At 47.5% G+C, this 15541-nt stretch overlaps 1 protein-coding gene and 1 long non-coding RNA gene across 2 annotated transcripts in view; one reads left to right on the forward strand and one right to left on the reverse strand.

The window, feature by feature from the left end:
• The window catches only part of FAM107A (family with sequence similarity 107 member A), a 320254-nt gene that overhangs the window by 63885 nt on the left and 240828 nt on the right, over positions 1-15541 (reverse strand). The window lies entirely within an intron of this gene.
• On the forward strand, positions 11278-12875 carry LOC133212591 (uncharacterized). The gene is made up of 2 exons (XR_009725537.1): positions 11278-11357; positions 12446-12875. It is a non-coding gene; the product is annotated as an uncharacterized LOC133212591 (long non-coding RNA).

Genomic DNA, 15541 nt, shown 5'->3' on the forward strand with positions numbered 1-15541 from the left:
TGGTCACCCTGTCGTCCACCAGGACCCCCAGGTCCCTCTCCCCTACACTGCTCTCTAACAGGTCGTTCCCCAACCTATACTGGAACCTGGGGTTGTTCCTGCCCAGATGCAGGACTCTACACTTTCCCTTGTTATATTTCATCAAGTTATTCCCCGCCCAACTCTCCAGCCTGTCCAGGTCCCTCTGGATGGCAGCACAGCCTTCTGGCGTGTCGGCCACTCCTCCCAGCTTAGTGTCATCAGCAAACTTGCTGATAGTACACTCAATTCCCTCATCTAAATCGTTGATGAATATATTAAATAATACTGGTCCCAGTACCGACCCTTGAGGCACTCCACTAGATACAGGCCTCCAACTAGACTCCGCCCCATAGACTACAACTCTCTGGCTTCTCTCCTTCAGCCAGTTCACAGTCCACCTCACTACCCGATCATCCAGACCACACTTCCTCAATTTAGCCGCAAGGATGCTGTGGGAGACCGTGTCAAACGCTTTGCTGAAGTCAAGGTAGACCACATCCACCGCTCTGCCATCATCCATCCACCGTGTTATTTCCTCATAAAAGGCTACGAGATTGGTCAAGCACGACTTCCCCTTGGTGAAGCCATGTTGACTGCCCCTCATAACCCTCTTATCCTTGATATGCCTTAAGATGGCACCAAGGATAAGGTGTTCCATCACTTTCCCAGGAATGGAGGTGAGGCTAACCGGTCTATAGTTACCCGGGTCCTCCTTCTTGCCCTTTTTGAAGACAGGAGTGACATTTGCTTTCCTCCAGTCCTCAGGCACCTCTCCCGTTTCCCAAGACTTGGTAAAGATGATGGAGAGCGGTCTAGCAATGACCTCCGCCAGTTCCCTCAGCACCCGCGGGTGCATCCCATCTGGACCCATGGATTTATGGATGTCCAGATTGCTCAACTGGTCTTTAACCCATTCCTCATCGACTAAGGCAGACCGCTCCGTTGACCTATCTTCATCCGAGGTCTCAGCGGTACAGGGCTCTTCAGGACTGCCTCCGGCAGAGTAGACAGAGACAAAGAAGTCATTCAGTAACTCTGCCATCTCTGTATCTTCTGTCACCAGGGCACCCGTCCCGTTCATCAGCGGGCCTACATTGCCTCTGGTGTTAGTTTTACCTGCCATGTATTTGAAAAAGCTCTTTCTGCTGTCCTTGACCCCTCTCGCCAGCCATTCACAGCCATTCAGAAGGGATCCCCTCTGGCCCGGGGGTAGCACTCACCATCACCTGTTCATCTTTAAATATACTCTCTCCACTGACTTTGCTGAGCAGCTCTCCTGGGAAGTTCAGATGATGCTCAGAAACAAATTCAAAGACATTGTTCTTCCTGAAAGAGAAAGGGAAAACAGCCAATCTGAGACTGGTTGTAGGGTGCTGAGCTATCTCCAGGCTCTTTCAAAATGCCCAATTAGTGCTTGAATGCTCCCAAGGACAACAGTCATGCCTGCCTAACCTTTGTGCTCTCCCTCATTAGCTTCTTAATCACTGTGTATATGCAACAAGCATGGATGACTCCTCATAAATAACCCTGAAATCAGACCTTCATGGTGATCACCTTCCCCTACAGCTTTTGGTGCCTCCTACGTCCATTAACTCCTTGCGGCAGACAAGGTCTTTTCTTTGCTTTCCAAAGCCACAGCTCCTACTGCAGGGAACCATCTTGCTCTATTACCCATAGGACACTGGCATGGATAGTGGCTGGTGGTGGCCTCCAAAGGAGCTGGAGGTCTCATCTGGTAGACTTGTGCTTGTCTGGGGTCACGTAGCTGCAGGGCCCTGCACCCCCCAGGAGTCCCACCAGTGGGATGGGTATGGCTGGGACAATTTTCAATCTCCCAGGATGGACAGAGATGGTGTTTTGAAAAATGAAGGTGCTCACACAGGGAAATTGAAGGCATTTAGTACAAAATGGGAAAGTACTCAGGAAGCACTCAGCAGGGCAGGTAATGGGCTTTTTTTGAAACCTCACAAGCTAAGATCTTTTACAGCCCTATCTGTTCTCTCTGGCACTACAGCTCCCAAATGGGAAATGCCAGAGCAACACCACAGCCAGCGGCCTTGGGTCACTAATGCCCTAGAAAAAGGAGCTCAGCCACTGCCTCACATTGCCCCAGCTTTGAGTCTGGGCTGCACCAGCTTGTACCAAGCTCAGCTCCATTTCTGAGCTCTTGTGTGCCCTTGGAACACCCTTCACTTCTGTGAAGCCGCTTCAGCCCCCACCATGCCCCACAGGCAAGGCTGCCATCACTAAGGCCTAAAGCTGCCCCTCTAAGCACTTGTTTCTGCCTGACCAAAGGCAATACTCTCCCAGCTTCCCCTCAGGGAGCCCAGCTGAGCTCCCAAGCCTTGCGGTAGAATAGGGAATAAAAGTAACAGCTCTGAACCCATGCTGCTCACCAGGTTATCACCAGCTGCTTGGAATGATGGAGCTTTTTCTCTCCCTGACAGGTCACACGGGTCTTGCTGCCCCGGCCAGAACAGGTATTGCACCTTTGAATGCAACAAAATGGGGTTTAAACAGGATTTAAACACTGTCCATTTTGAGTCCTGTGGACCCAGGAGTGATTTATTTCAGAGTGTTTGTACAGCTCAGTAGCTACAGAAGTCAGTAATAGCACATGCACCACGCGTACATCCCCCCCTGGTGTGTGACTCATGGGATGCAACATATTTGCTGGGAAAAAGAAATGACTAATTCCGGCCTCAAATCTATTTGTAAATGTGGAATTAGTCAAAGAATGCATTTGTACATCTAATTAGGGATAATCACAATTTCCCCACACAACGGTAGGAAGGCGAGTGTCACTTGGAAGACGCCACTGCATGTGCTTCTAACAGATGCAGGAGGCATATGCTTATGCATGGAGCATTTTGATTGCATCAGTGCAGCACAGATTAGCAGCAGTTAACAACTGATTCATTAAGGCTCTTCAAGCCATCATTAGCCCCAGTGGATTCATGCTTTAAAATGACTGCCATGATTATGCACGATACCATCTCTGTTATTTTAAACTTAATGGAGCCACATAAACAAAACAGCTTTAGAACAGTGCCTTCTCTTCTTTTGTCACTTGAAGAACGTGCTGAAGCCTGCTTCATGTTTGGGAAAAACAGAGGGTGGTAACAATTCCCCAGGCTGCACAGGCTGTGAAACATGCCAAACCCCAAACCGGTGCTGCAGGAACCAGACCTAAGAGCAGCCCTGGAGTTTGCAGTTCCATCCAGGCCCATCCCATGCTTTCATTGGAAAACCCAAGGCTTCCTCCAGTTTTCTAGAGAAGCTGGGAAAAGTTACAGTCCTTTAACAGAAAAGTAAAAAAAGATGGAAAAAAAGGCAAGCCAAAACATTGTTACTTTCCAAAGGCTTAAAAGCTGCTCTCATAAGTTTGGGATGCCAGCTTGGTTCTTGAATGCTGGGCGGGGGAGGGAGGGGGGGAGAAGGAGATGGGGCACACAGAATGAATCATAGAATAGTTAAGGTTGGAAAGGACCTTAAAATCATCCAGTTCCAACCCCCTGCTATGGACAGGGACACCTCTCACTAAACCATGTCACCCAAAGCTTTGTTCAACCTGGCCGTGAACACCACCATAATAATAGAATAATAGATGTTAAAGTTCTTTTAAAAATGAGAGCAGGGAAAGTCCATTTCTAACCATTTTCCACGGAGAATAAAGCTATTGCTGTATTTATTATTTATTGCTGTACTGCTTTATCTGGTAGGTGATCTTCATGGTAGAAAATAGTAAAAGCACACAGGCATGTAGAGTATGTCTCAGTTCGGTATTGTAACCTCTTCCAGCAGCATGCACATAGAGTCACCTCAGCTTAAATGTACTGGATTAAGTATGTTCCCTTCCCCAGCTTTCCAGTAGTTTCCTCCTACCAGGAGACCCTCAGTTGTTAACTTCCACTAGGCCAGTGGGACTGGGATGACTGGTTTCTACTACCCATACACCTCTGCCTGAGCAGACATGGACTAAGGGAAGCTGTACAGCCTGAGAAGAGCCATGCTGACATGGAGCCCATCGTACCTTTTGTGACCTGTACCTGAGCAAAGCTGGCATCTCTTCTGCTGCTTTAGCCTGTGTCAGGATCCCTTGCACGTTACACACCTTGTCTACAAGCACACCGAAGAATTAAAACAGGCAGTGACTGCTCGAATTAAAACACATCAGGTTTATAAATCAAAAGCTTTTATGCACATTAGCAAAACAATGGCTAAGTCAGGCTTGCAGAGCTTCCTCTGCGTATGTCAAGTATACACACTGCAAAGGAAGTGTATACCAAATAGCTCATAAACTGTGACCCTGGATCAATCAGGTGTTCCAGCCAAGCTCATTAGTGATGCAAATTAGACACAGTTTGGTTGAAATGCCTTTTTTTTCTCACACATGGGGTTTTATACATGTTGTTTATTCTTCTAGCTAGCAGTATACTTTTAAGTATTTGCATTTAATCAGATGAACTTTAAGTGGCAAATTTGTGCAATAACAATACATCTTTTGGCTGCCTTGGAATGTCTGTGCAGAAGGAGAAATAAAGACAGAAGGCCAGATTTATGGCTGCACTCACATCCCTGGGTTAAGCCTCCTCTCTCATTCAGAAACCCCAAACACAGAACTGAACACATCTGAAAGACAGCAAATCATTTTTCTTATCTCATGCCTAAGATCTGACCCAATTTCAACAGTGCAGAAGCAAATTCTCCTTCTCACCATCATAACATGTAGACTATTGACTGAGGACAGGGTAAGACATCTTTGCTACCTAGGCAGGGTTTTAACAGCCCCATTCAGCATCACTGCAGGACCTGGAAGCTTGATTTGAACATGAGTGACTTTGGGATACAGGGTGGCAAAGGGGGAATAAAAGAGAATTTGCCCCATGTTTCCAGCCCTCATAATAAGCACAGTAATAAGACAGAATGTGCTGTGATTTTACAAATGAACCCCGAGCTTAGAGGAATGGGAATTGCAGCCTGGCAGAAGGTTTTCCAGCTCCTTACCTGACCTGTCCCATGGAACACCCTGCACTTGGACCGGCTGTGACCATGGCATCTGTGACAGTCCTGAAATCAGAAGATTATTCATGCACAGAGCTTCCCGGGGATATTGGATATCTCATATTATGCACAGGCACCCTTCCTGCATCTATATTCAGTGATAAAATTCTGGCCCAAATTGGAAAGAATCCAACATCATAAAATTGTGCTGTATGACCATTAAAGGAGTCATAAATAATAATTATTTAACAAAGGCAAATATCTATGCAGTGCTGGCAAAAGAAAGTACTTTTTTTGTTATTCATCATTTCACTTAAAAAGTAAAATAAATTGTCCAGCTATAGAGCTTGTGAAAAGCTTAAATGGGATCTGTCATGGAAACTAATGTTCTCCTAATGTTGGGAAAAAAATTAACAAAAGAGGAAAGATTATCCACTGCTATTTCTCAAAAAGGCTGCAGCAAGATTTGTCCTCAGAGTTTGGGAGGAAGAAAACACCAGAAAGAAGGGATCTTGACTGTTTTCACTGGTGTTTAATGACAAAAACCCAAAGAAAATGAGAACTGTAAAAGATGCCTGAGGAGCTGAGCATCACAGGGAAGGTCCCCCAGCCCCACAAGGCCATCAATGGGGAAGGGGCTCCCACAAGCAGCTAACAACAAGGAAGGACTCACCCTGACCACTGCTGAGCGGGGCACCCAGCGCCGCCATGTCTGGCCCTGGAAGAGTGGGTGGTGCCCAACCTCCACATCCCAAAGGTCCATGGAGGCATCTCCAGGGGGATGCAGCTGCTCCAGGCTCTGCAGGAGGTGATGGCACCTTATCCATCTTGCTGGAGGTGGTGCATGGATGCTGGCCAGCTCCTGGCACTGCTGAGGACCCACAGACCACATCCCCATGTGGGCATCACACCAGGTACTGACCCTACATGGTACATGGCATCCTGAGGTGCTGAGCATCCTCCTGCCACCATGACACAGTCCCCATCACTCCCCAGCCCTCCCAGCAGAACTCCCAGGGCAATGCAGGCACCTGGGATTAGCTGTTACCCAAAATCCATGGGTGAAGCTTCCCCACACTCCTCAGCAGGCCCAAGCAGGACCCACAGCAAAGCCTAACACCAAATTCACCAGCTTGGTTTGTTGGGTCGCCCCATGGACAGCCAGTCCTCAAACCAGGACTGACCCCAGAGCCAGCAAGCACCAAAACTGCAATAACTATCTTCAGAGAGAGGAATGAAACCAGGGAATCAAATCCCACTTTTTCTGTGAAATGAAACATTCACAATAGCTGGGATGTGGGGCTTTACAGGTCACTCTGTGCTTTCCCAAAATACCAAGCTGCAGGGTAGATTCCTGCAGTTTAGGTAAGGAAAGTGCTCTATTGTTGGAAAATGCTTCTAGGTGATGTTTTACTGTAGAGCAGGATGGACCTTTCAGCTATAAAAGCTGATCCTCAGCTCTTCAGTAGACTTCCCTTGGAAATCACTTGCATGCTTGCATTTAAAGTGGGATGGAAGCTGTTTCATTTAATGAATGGACGGCTCCTCATGGCGCGATGCTACTGTGTGACTGGAGGTGATCCCATCCCCTCCCAAGAGCTGCCCAAGATGCTGGTTCTGGAAGTACTCACTCAGTAGGTGCCTGGCTGCCTCAGGCACTGGACGAGCAGCTCCCATTCCACCCTGTTCCCATAGCAGCACCGCCAGGACATGAAGTGCAGGAGGGCTCACCTGGCCACTGCCTCTGTCATGGGGGCATGCTGAGAGGCAACAGTGACAGGTTTGTTTCTTAACTTACAAAGGGTTAGCAGGAAACATGCAGTGTATTTAACCTGGTACAACAAAGGAGGTAGAGCCCATGTGGGAGTACTCACCCCCTTACCCAACCACAGCGGGTGACTGTCTTATTACAAAAAGAATGAGATTTGTATTCTAAAGCAAAATCTTCATGCAATATCAGTGAGCATTAAAGGGTGGTCTAAAATAACCCTCACCTTCAGCAGGCTGGGTAAAGGTTTGAAAGCTGGTTTGAAACATTGATCACTGTCCTGCAGCCATTTTTTCCCCTCCATTAAGGCTGAGAAACACAAAACCACCAGATATCCAGTCTGAATCCTTTGCATAGGTGAAGAAAACAAGCAGGAGCAGACTCCCACCATCCTATCCTACTATGGACTAAATGTTGCTTTTTGAACTGTGCTTTCTCCTCTTCCCCATGTACAAAGGAAAAAGGTGAAAATCAGGAGACAAAAAAAGACAATAAGCAACAAGAGCATAAAGGACACAATAACTGACCCCTGGGAGAAGGACTAGCACAAAACCCGTGTGATACTCATACTCTAAACAAAGCTTTAAGAGTTGGGGCCCCATCTCTGAGGAGGATGCTGCCAGCACTGTTGGTGCCAAGGGGTCTATGTCTGCCCTGGACATGCTACAGACTGATGATGTGTGTGGTGGGGACAGCCTTTTTGCCATGTCTGAGGTCCTGGGAGCCCTGCCAGCTCTGGATGCTGGTGCAGGGGCTCACCTCCCAGCCTAGGGCTGTGCTGAGCTGCATTCAAAGGAAGTGCATAAAACACAGGCTCCCCAGAGCTGCTTGCCAGTGTTGCACAAGGGGGTGCTTGCTCCTCTGCTCCTTGCACTCACCCATCAGCTCCAGAGGTGGTGACAGGGGATCTGCTCCTATAGCAAAGGGCAACTGAGGAATTCAAGCCCAGTTTAAACCCAGGGCAGGTTTTGCTCACAGCTGCAGGAAGATTCAGCTGTAGCACCTAAAGCCAGTCCCAGGTGAGTATTTTGTTTCACTCCAAACATCCCGCACACCCCAGCCAGAAGCCACTGCCTGTCCTGCCCATCCCAGTGCCATTCCCTCAAAGCACTGGGACAGCTCCCAGGTGAGTGGGCAGTGCCTGTGCCAACAGCACTGGCCCCATTGCCTTGCTCAGGGCAGCACAGCAGTCCCAGCTCCCTGCTTGGCTGAGGTCTTGATGACTTTCTAAGCAGGGAGAAGCACAGCCAGATATCAAAGGTAATTACTTCCCAAACCATACCTCTCTGCAAAAGGAGCAGGCCACATACTGCAGCACGGGAGGTAAAAGTGATCTGTGAGCTAGCAGGCACGTGCCCATTGCAGTAGCTGTAGAGTACAAGAGGGAGGGCTCCATGGGACTGTGCACCTTGGGATAGGCAGCTGCTGGTGTTTCCCTACTGCCAGAAAAGTCAAAGGAAGTCGAACTGTCAGTCAGACAAAATCAGTGCCACACATACACCTCTGTGATCCACTCACAGTCATCCAGCTGTTCCTGGGGTGCAGAAGGCACCAGGAGACAGCCCGGCTTTGGGTCCAGGTCACCTACAGCACACAGAAACATTAGTGAGGGAGCCTGGAGGTCAGACAGTGCACGTAGAGACCAAACAGTTATCACAAGCCAAGAGGCAGGCAGAGGATTTGCTGTCCTTTCCCAGTGCCTCGCTTTCCAGGAGCTCAGTCCGTGTGCTGAAGTGGAACAACACTGACACCCTGTGTAGGTGCCAAAGCCCTGCAGGTCCCCAGCTGCCTTGGTGCCGGTAGAGCCGAGGACCGGGCGTTACAAGCCCGGAGGCGAGGAGCCCGCAGCCTGGGGCACCATCCGCACCCCTCGGCAGGGAGCAGGGAAGAGCTGCCAGGATAGACACCCATGGCAGATGGGTTAAGCACACGGGCACCAGGCACTTTCCAAAGACCCAGAGACGCTCCCTGGTCAGTTGAAGAGCTCAAAGCTGTACACGTTTACATCTCTACTGGGACACAAACATAGATAAGAAGGTCAGCATCACTTGACTGCCTTTGACACATCAGTCCTTAGTTTGATCAACAGTGACTCTGCTCTTTAAGCTCACTGCCTTGTTCTAAAAGTTTCCAACATATTTTAATTCAGCTCGTGGGATAGCAGTTGTTTGTTTCCTTAGGTACCACTCTAAAAATACCCACTGGTAGCAACTGGTCCTCCTGACGCCCAACCCAGAAACCATGCTTTTTATTAAGCCTTTTATCCAGTGACCTTTTCTATTGCAGCAGCTGATGACAAAAATTCAGTCCATGCAAGGAAAGAGCGTACAGAGGAGCCAGGAAATGCCAGCCTGGCAGCAACACACAGTCTGACAGGCATGGAGAGGCTGAGGGTAGTCATCCATCAATTTGATTTACTAGACCTCTCTGCTGGGAGCATGCTGCTTTCTTCCAGGAAGCAAAATTCATCTCTCCATTATTCCTTCCTATGAAAATAGGAAACTACAATGCTTTGTTTGAAATGTCACATCCCTCACACAAAAGACAAGGCTGTCCTTGAGCTGAAGGAGCACAGGTTTCCAAGTAATGGTGAGTAATAAGGACCATGGAGAACATAGCCATGAAAAATAAATCCATAAGATGCCTTCAGTGTGATTATCTCAGTCATGTCTAGACCAAACAGAAACATCCTCCTCAAGGATCTCAATCAATTTTGGATTTACTTGCCAATTAGTTCGCAATGCAAGTCTGCTGGAGCTTCAGTCATGATAAAACTACAGCTTCCTTTTCCATGCCACAGCGTGGGAAACCACACTGGAGTGGTGACTTTCCTTCCCTCTATTTTGCTGGTGGTTAGTTTTGGTGTTTTGATAGGCCTGTATACAATTGTGTACTCATGAGGAAAAGGACACAACTGTGACTGAAAATAGTGTGAACTTCCTCACTCAGAAACCACAGCATTTACAGACCTTTAAGGACAGAAAGGACTCCACCTGCTGAGTGAGGGCTCCTATTTCTTCCGTTCACCAAGACTCACGCCGCCCTCTGCAGGTCGGCAAGTGCCCTGCTAGGCACACATCTAGTCCAGGTGAATGCTCCATCCCTGGCAGTGTTCAAGGCCAGGTTGGACGAAGCCTTGGGTGACATGGTTTAGTGTGAGGTGTTCCTGCCCATAGCAGGGGGGTTGGAACTTGGTGATCTTAAGGCCCTTTCCAACCCTAACTATTTTATGATTCTATGCTTTGCCAAGAAAGGTTGGACCAGATGATCTTCGAGGTCCTTTTCAACCTGGTATTCTATGAGTCTATGATTTCCAGTTCAAAGTATAATGGGCTTATGTACACATTATCAAGAAAACCTGAATGTCTCTTTTTAATGTGCAAATGTTAAACAAAAACCCGTTTAAAACAAAACACAGAGATAAAAGTACCAAATTCCAGTCCAGTAGAAATGGTTTAAATGACCAGGTTAAAAATATCCCAAATTCAGAGTAAATATATCAACTGCACAGTTGTTGCTACGGTGATGTTGCTGGAAATCACAATAGTCTATAAACATGAACACATAGCTCCGTTTTAAACCAACAATAAGTCTGAGATAGGCTTTGACCAAAGCCAGGAAATTCAGAGCTCAGGCTGTTACTCATCTGATATTTCAGGTTTTGTTCTCTATCATTGGGATTCAGCTCTACACACACAAAAATAGCTGGCAAAATTACCACCACAGTGACAGAGCAAGTTCCAGCCTTTGACTCGAAGCTCTGTTTGTTAGACTTATATACAATCCACATCACAGCATTCCTTAAAACCTGGCATGCTGCAGGTTTTAAGCTCACCTGGTGAGCTTACCAAACTCACCTGGTGAGTTACCAAGCTCACCACCTGTACTCCCTCCTGTAACGCACACCAGCTTCCCACTGGACTCATCCAAGCTGGCATCAAAACATGCTTTCACCTTTGGATGAAAATTATGTTATTAGAGGTTTGGCCCTTTTGTAAGCAAATAGGGCAGTGCTGGATGGTGGCTAAAACATAGGCAACTCTGCACACTGCCATGTTCCTGCCCTTCCTGCACAAGGACACCAACTTCTTTGTGAGCATCTTCTACAGAGGGACTCCCTGTCCTCCACGATGACCTCCAGGACACTGCCACCTCTCCCTGCTGCTGCCTCTGAGTGATCAACTGCAATGAGTGCAAGAGGCTGCGAGCTGAGTAAAGATTTACATGGGTGGAAACCCCAGTTTGCTTTCATGAGGTGCCTAAGAGCCACATGGCCCATGTGCACTTAACATTTACATTTCTTTGGTGTCTAAAATCAGGCTTTTATGCATGAGCTTGAAACAGTCAAATGTAACAGTGGCATGCATTCAGACCATGTTTCTCAACTGGAAGTTCACTCATCTCTCACCTCAGGGTGCTGTCTGCTAAGCACTCGCTTGTGATGTCAAGGCTCAGTACAAGGGACATGACTGTTGGGCAGCTATAGAGAACCCCTAAAGGAGAGGAAGTTGGCATGAACACACCTCTCTATGGGAACCAGGGATGAATTCCTCCTGCCAGAGGAGTAACTGGGCTTTCTTGCTCAGGGAGATTCCTTTGCAGAGAGGGACAAGTGCCATGCATGTATAAATCAGAGCCAAGCTCTGCTTTCCCCACACACTCTTCCAGGCAATCCATGGAGACAGCAAATATTGCAGCTGGCAAGCAGCAACTGAGCAAAAGCCCATCAATGTCAGCAGGAAGACCCCCATCTTCAGTGCATTTAGGACTGGATCCATAGCCAAAAGTTTGTGAGAGTCTCAATCTTTGGCAAACCCTAGCAGTTAACCTGCAGTTCTCATCCCCATCAATCACTTCCCCTACTGCTGCACTACCTGCCTGGTGGAGCTGGATGTCAGTGCTCCACACAGCACCTCCAGGACCACAAACTTTTTAATTTTATCCATCTGATTAAGCAGAAACTTCCTGTACCATCTTTATTTAAGCTAATCAAAGCTTTTCTCATTCATAAATTAAGGAACCTCAGAACTCAATTACTTTCAGTAACATCAGTGACAGCAATATTTCACTGGGGCTCTGCATAATCAGAGTTTCTTCAGGCACCATATTAACATCTAATGAAAAATATATAGTCAAGGGCATAATTTCAAAGCTCCATCATGACAGCTATTTTGATTAAGCAGCATTTCACTAAAAGATAACAAGCTCCAGTTTAATCTCTAACCCATCAAGCAGTTTATAGTGGACTCCAAGAAGCCCACATTAAAGACAACCCCAGGAAACATCTCAAGATTAGAGATTCACGGGCTAAGTTCACATCTCTAAGGATTCCTGTTCCACTGGAATCAGTGTGTGCTTTGTATTGTGCCTAAAGGTGTAGCAACACATCTATGTCAGAGACATGGCACAACCAACATGCCAGCTCCTTTCACAAACACCAACTGGATGAGTGCATATATTGACATTTGGTGGAAAATATTCCAGTCCTGGAAACAGTTATTTTAACATATTACTTGAAAACACAGCTCATTAATATCTTAATCAAGAAGTACAAGTGCATAAAAATAGTAGAGAAAGTCGTCAGCTTGGCATGTGATGTATTTCTTTTAGTTTCACTTATTGCCTCCTTTCACTCCTTGTTCCACTTACAAGGGCTGGGAGCGGAGATGATCCTGTCCCAGCCGTCTCCTCCGGAATACATTGTTTTCTGCAAATTCTGCTCACAGCAAGGAAACTCAGCCCCTTGAGCCACTCCCCTCTGCCAAACAATGCAGATGGTGGGAATTAATGAATTGATGTCAAAGCTGGGTGAAGCAGAAGCTTGCCAGGAAGGAAAGTGCCAGACAGCCCATGCACACCATGCTGGCTTCCTAAGGGAAGCCCCCTTGGAGAGGAAGATGGTCAGAAATCACACAGACTACATGAAGGACCAAATTAGAGCTAGAGAGGCATAGAGAGAATAGAAGATGTTTCAGACACCTCTGGGACACCACATGAACGTTCCATGTATCCAAAGTTCTTGGTGTTAGCTTTTTTTCCAATATCCAGTATAATTATTAAATACCTGGTACCTTCAACCGCAGACACTAGAGAAGATATCAGCACTGCTTCATTCAGCGCCTTTCTTTTACTAGACCAGTAAGTGCATCCCTGCACAAGCCCCGTACATGTCTGATTCTACAGAGAACATGATAGCTGTGCAATGAGCTCATGACTACACGGTGGTCAAGTTACCCTAAGCTTTCCTAATTTGGTTACCTCAAATATGTGCTTTCTCCACATGGTCTCAGAGTACAGAGAAGGAGCAGTGTAATGCTGTTAATGTTATAAGCCAGTGACTACGGCCTCAGCAACACCACAGCATTCTGCTCACCCACTCTGCTCTGGTTCCAAAGGAGGATGCTGCAGCCATTGTCACTTGGAGCATCTCAGATTCCAAGAGGACAAGACACATGCTGAAATACACACTGAGTAAACAGTGGGGTGCTCTGTTTTGTCAAGGACAGAGGTAGTAAGGCCAAGCCAGGCACTGCCACAGCCTCATCAGATGTTCCATTATGGCAGCAGCTGGAGTAGCTGCTGTCCCTTTGGGTCCTTCCAGATCAAATGGTGCAATTACTGGTAGTAGCTTTTCTTCCCCCCCCCCTTTAGAGCTCAAATCAATGGCTTAAGCATCCTAAACGCAGGCACAGTCTCCAGCCACAGTGCACTACTTGCAAGCTTAGAACCTTGCTGCTTTGGAGCCTGCTGGGGGAGCCAGCAGAGTCAATACTGAGCTTTCACGGCATGGCTTCACCAGCCCCTGCCCTGTCATGATTATTAACACCAGGTTATCCTTTCCCCATTCAAGTCCAAACTAGTCTTTGTTTAATTAGCCCATTAGCCACATGTGTTTGGAGGGGCTGTGCTCTTTGTGGTACCACAAGCAGCATTAACCCCATTAGCAGGATGCTGCCAGAGCCCAGCACTGCAGCCAGGGCTGGCAGGAGGGCCAGATTCTTACAAACATGGTGAAGAGGGGCAGGCAGGGAAGGGCTGCCCTCCACAGCAGTTCTGGAGGCATGCAGAAACCCACCTCCTCCATGGGCTTCCAGGGGAGCTAACCATGGGAAACAACCACCTCAGTCCTCTGAAGGGCAGCTGGGCTCTGACACAAACATCCCGCCCTCTTGTAACAACAGCTGGTGAGAACTGTGTTTCCATTCACTGCAGCATGCTGCAAAATTGGACAGGGGAGACTGGCAGATTCCTTCGGGAATACAATTAAGGTAGCTAAGACTATCAACACCACAAATGCAAGCTGGTTTTAATTATGTTCAGACAGTCTCTGCAACAATAGCCACCAACACAGTTATGTGCAACAGTGCGAATGACATCAGAGAACAGAAATTTACCATTCAGCTTACCAGGGCTCTAGGTAGGGGAGTTGAGATGTGGATACTTCCATTCCTCAGTACCTCTCCTGTAACCCACTGGCAGAGCCTCTCTGCGGCTCTCACCAGGGACAAAGTGAACACTAGGATAGAAAGGAAAATGAATCCTCTCTAGTAAGGAAGCGTGCAGAGCTAGCTCTGGTACAGACATTGCCATCATTTTCACTGAGCCATCCAGTACCACTGAGCAATGTTGACCTCCAAGAGCTCAACATCTTGGCACAAACCTACAGCCACATGCCCCATCGTACAGAGAATACCATATGGTCTACCACATAGCTACATCCACACATGATGCAGTCCCACTCCAGTCAAATGCCTAGAGAACATTTGACAAGCATCTTTGTAACAGCTGTAGTGACTGTGCAGCTACAAAGCATTATTTAGGGATGTGCTGGGTTGTTCATGCTATGTTCGAGGCACACTTTTGCAAAGTGCTCCTTTTCCATTTTGCATATTGACTCAGAAGCTTGGAAATGCATCAGCAGTTAAAAACCACACAGAATAATTCTAAACAGCTCAAAACCATAACTGCTTCAGAGTGCTCACACCCTTAAATGCACGTATAGTATGACAGGAAGGAAAACAAAGCTGTATCAAACAGCCTGTTAGATCATAGAATCATAAAATAGTTAGGGTTGGAAAGGACCTAAAGATCATCAAGTTCCAACCCCCCTGCCATGGGCAGGGACACCTCACACTAAACCATCTCACTCAAGGCTCTGTCCAACATGGCCTTGAACACTGCCAGGGATGGAGCATTCACAACCTCCCTCCATTCCAGTGCCTCACCACCCTAACAGGAAAGAATTTCCTCCTTATATCCAATCTAAACTTACCCTGTTTGAGTTTTAACCCATTACCCCTTGTCCTATCACTACAGTCCCTAATGAAGAGTCCCTCTTCAGCATCCCTATAGGCCCCCTTCAGATACTGGAAGGCTGCTATGAGGTCTCCACGCAGCCTTCTCTTCTCCAGGCTGAACAGCCCCAACTTTCTCAGCCTATCTTCATACGGGAGGTGCTCCAGTCCCAATCATCCTCATGGCCCTCCTCTGGACTTGTTCCAACAGTTCCATGTCCTTTTTATGTTGAGGACACCAGAACTGCACACAATCCTCCAAGTGAGGTCTCAGGAGAGCAGAATAAAGGGGCAGGATCACCTCCTTCGACCTGCTGGTCACGCTCCTTTTGATGCAGCCCAGGATACGGTTGGCTTTCTGGGCTGCGAGCGCACACTGAAGCCGGCTCATGTTCATTTTCTCATCGCCCAGCATCCCCAAGTCCTTCTCCGCAGGGCTGCTCTGAATCTCTTC

The sequence above is a fragment of the Neopsephotus bourkii genome, unplaced genomic scaffold (assembly GCF_033783945.1).
Source record: "Neopsephotus bourkii isolate Nb327-2 ecotype Australia unplaced genomic scaffold, CSIRO-AGI_Nbou_v1 NB_719, whole genome shotgun sequence".
In the NCBI taxonomy this organism is placed as follows: Eukaryota; Metazoa; Chordata; class Aves; order Psittaciformes; family Psittacidae; genus Neopsephotus; species Neopsephotus bourkii.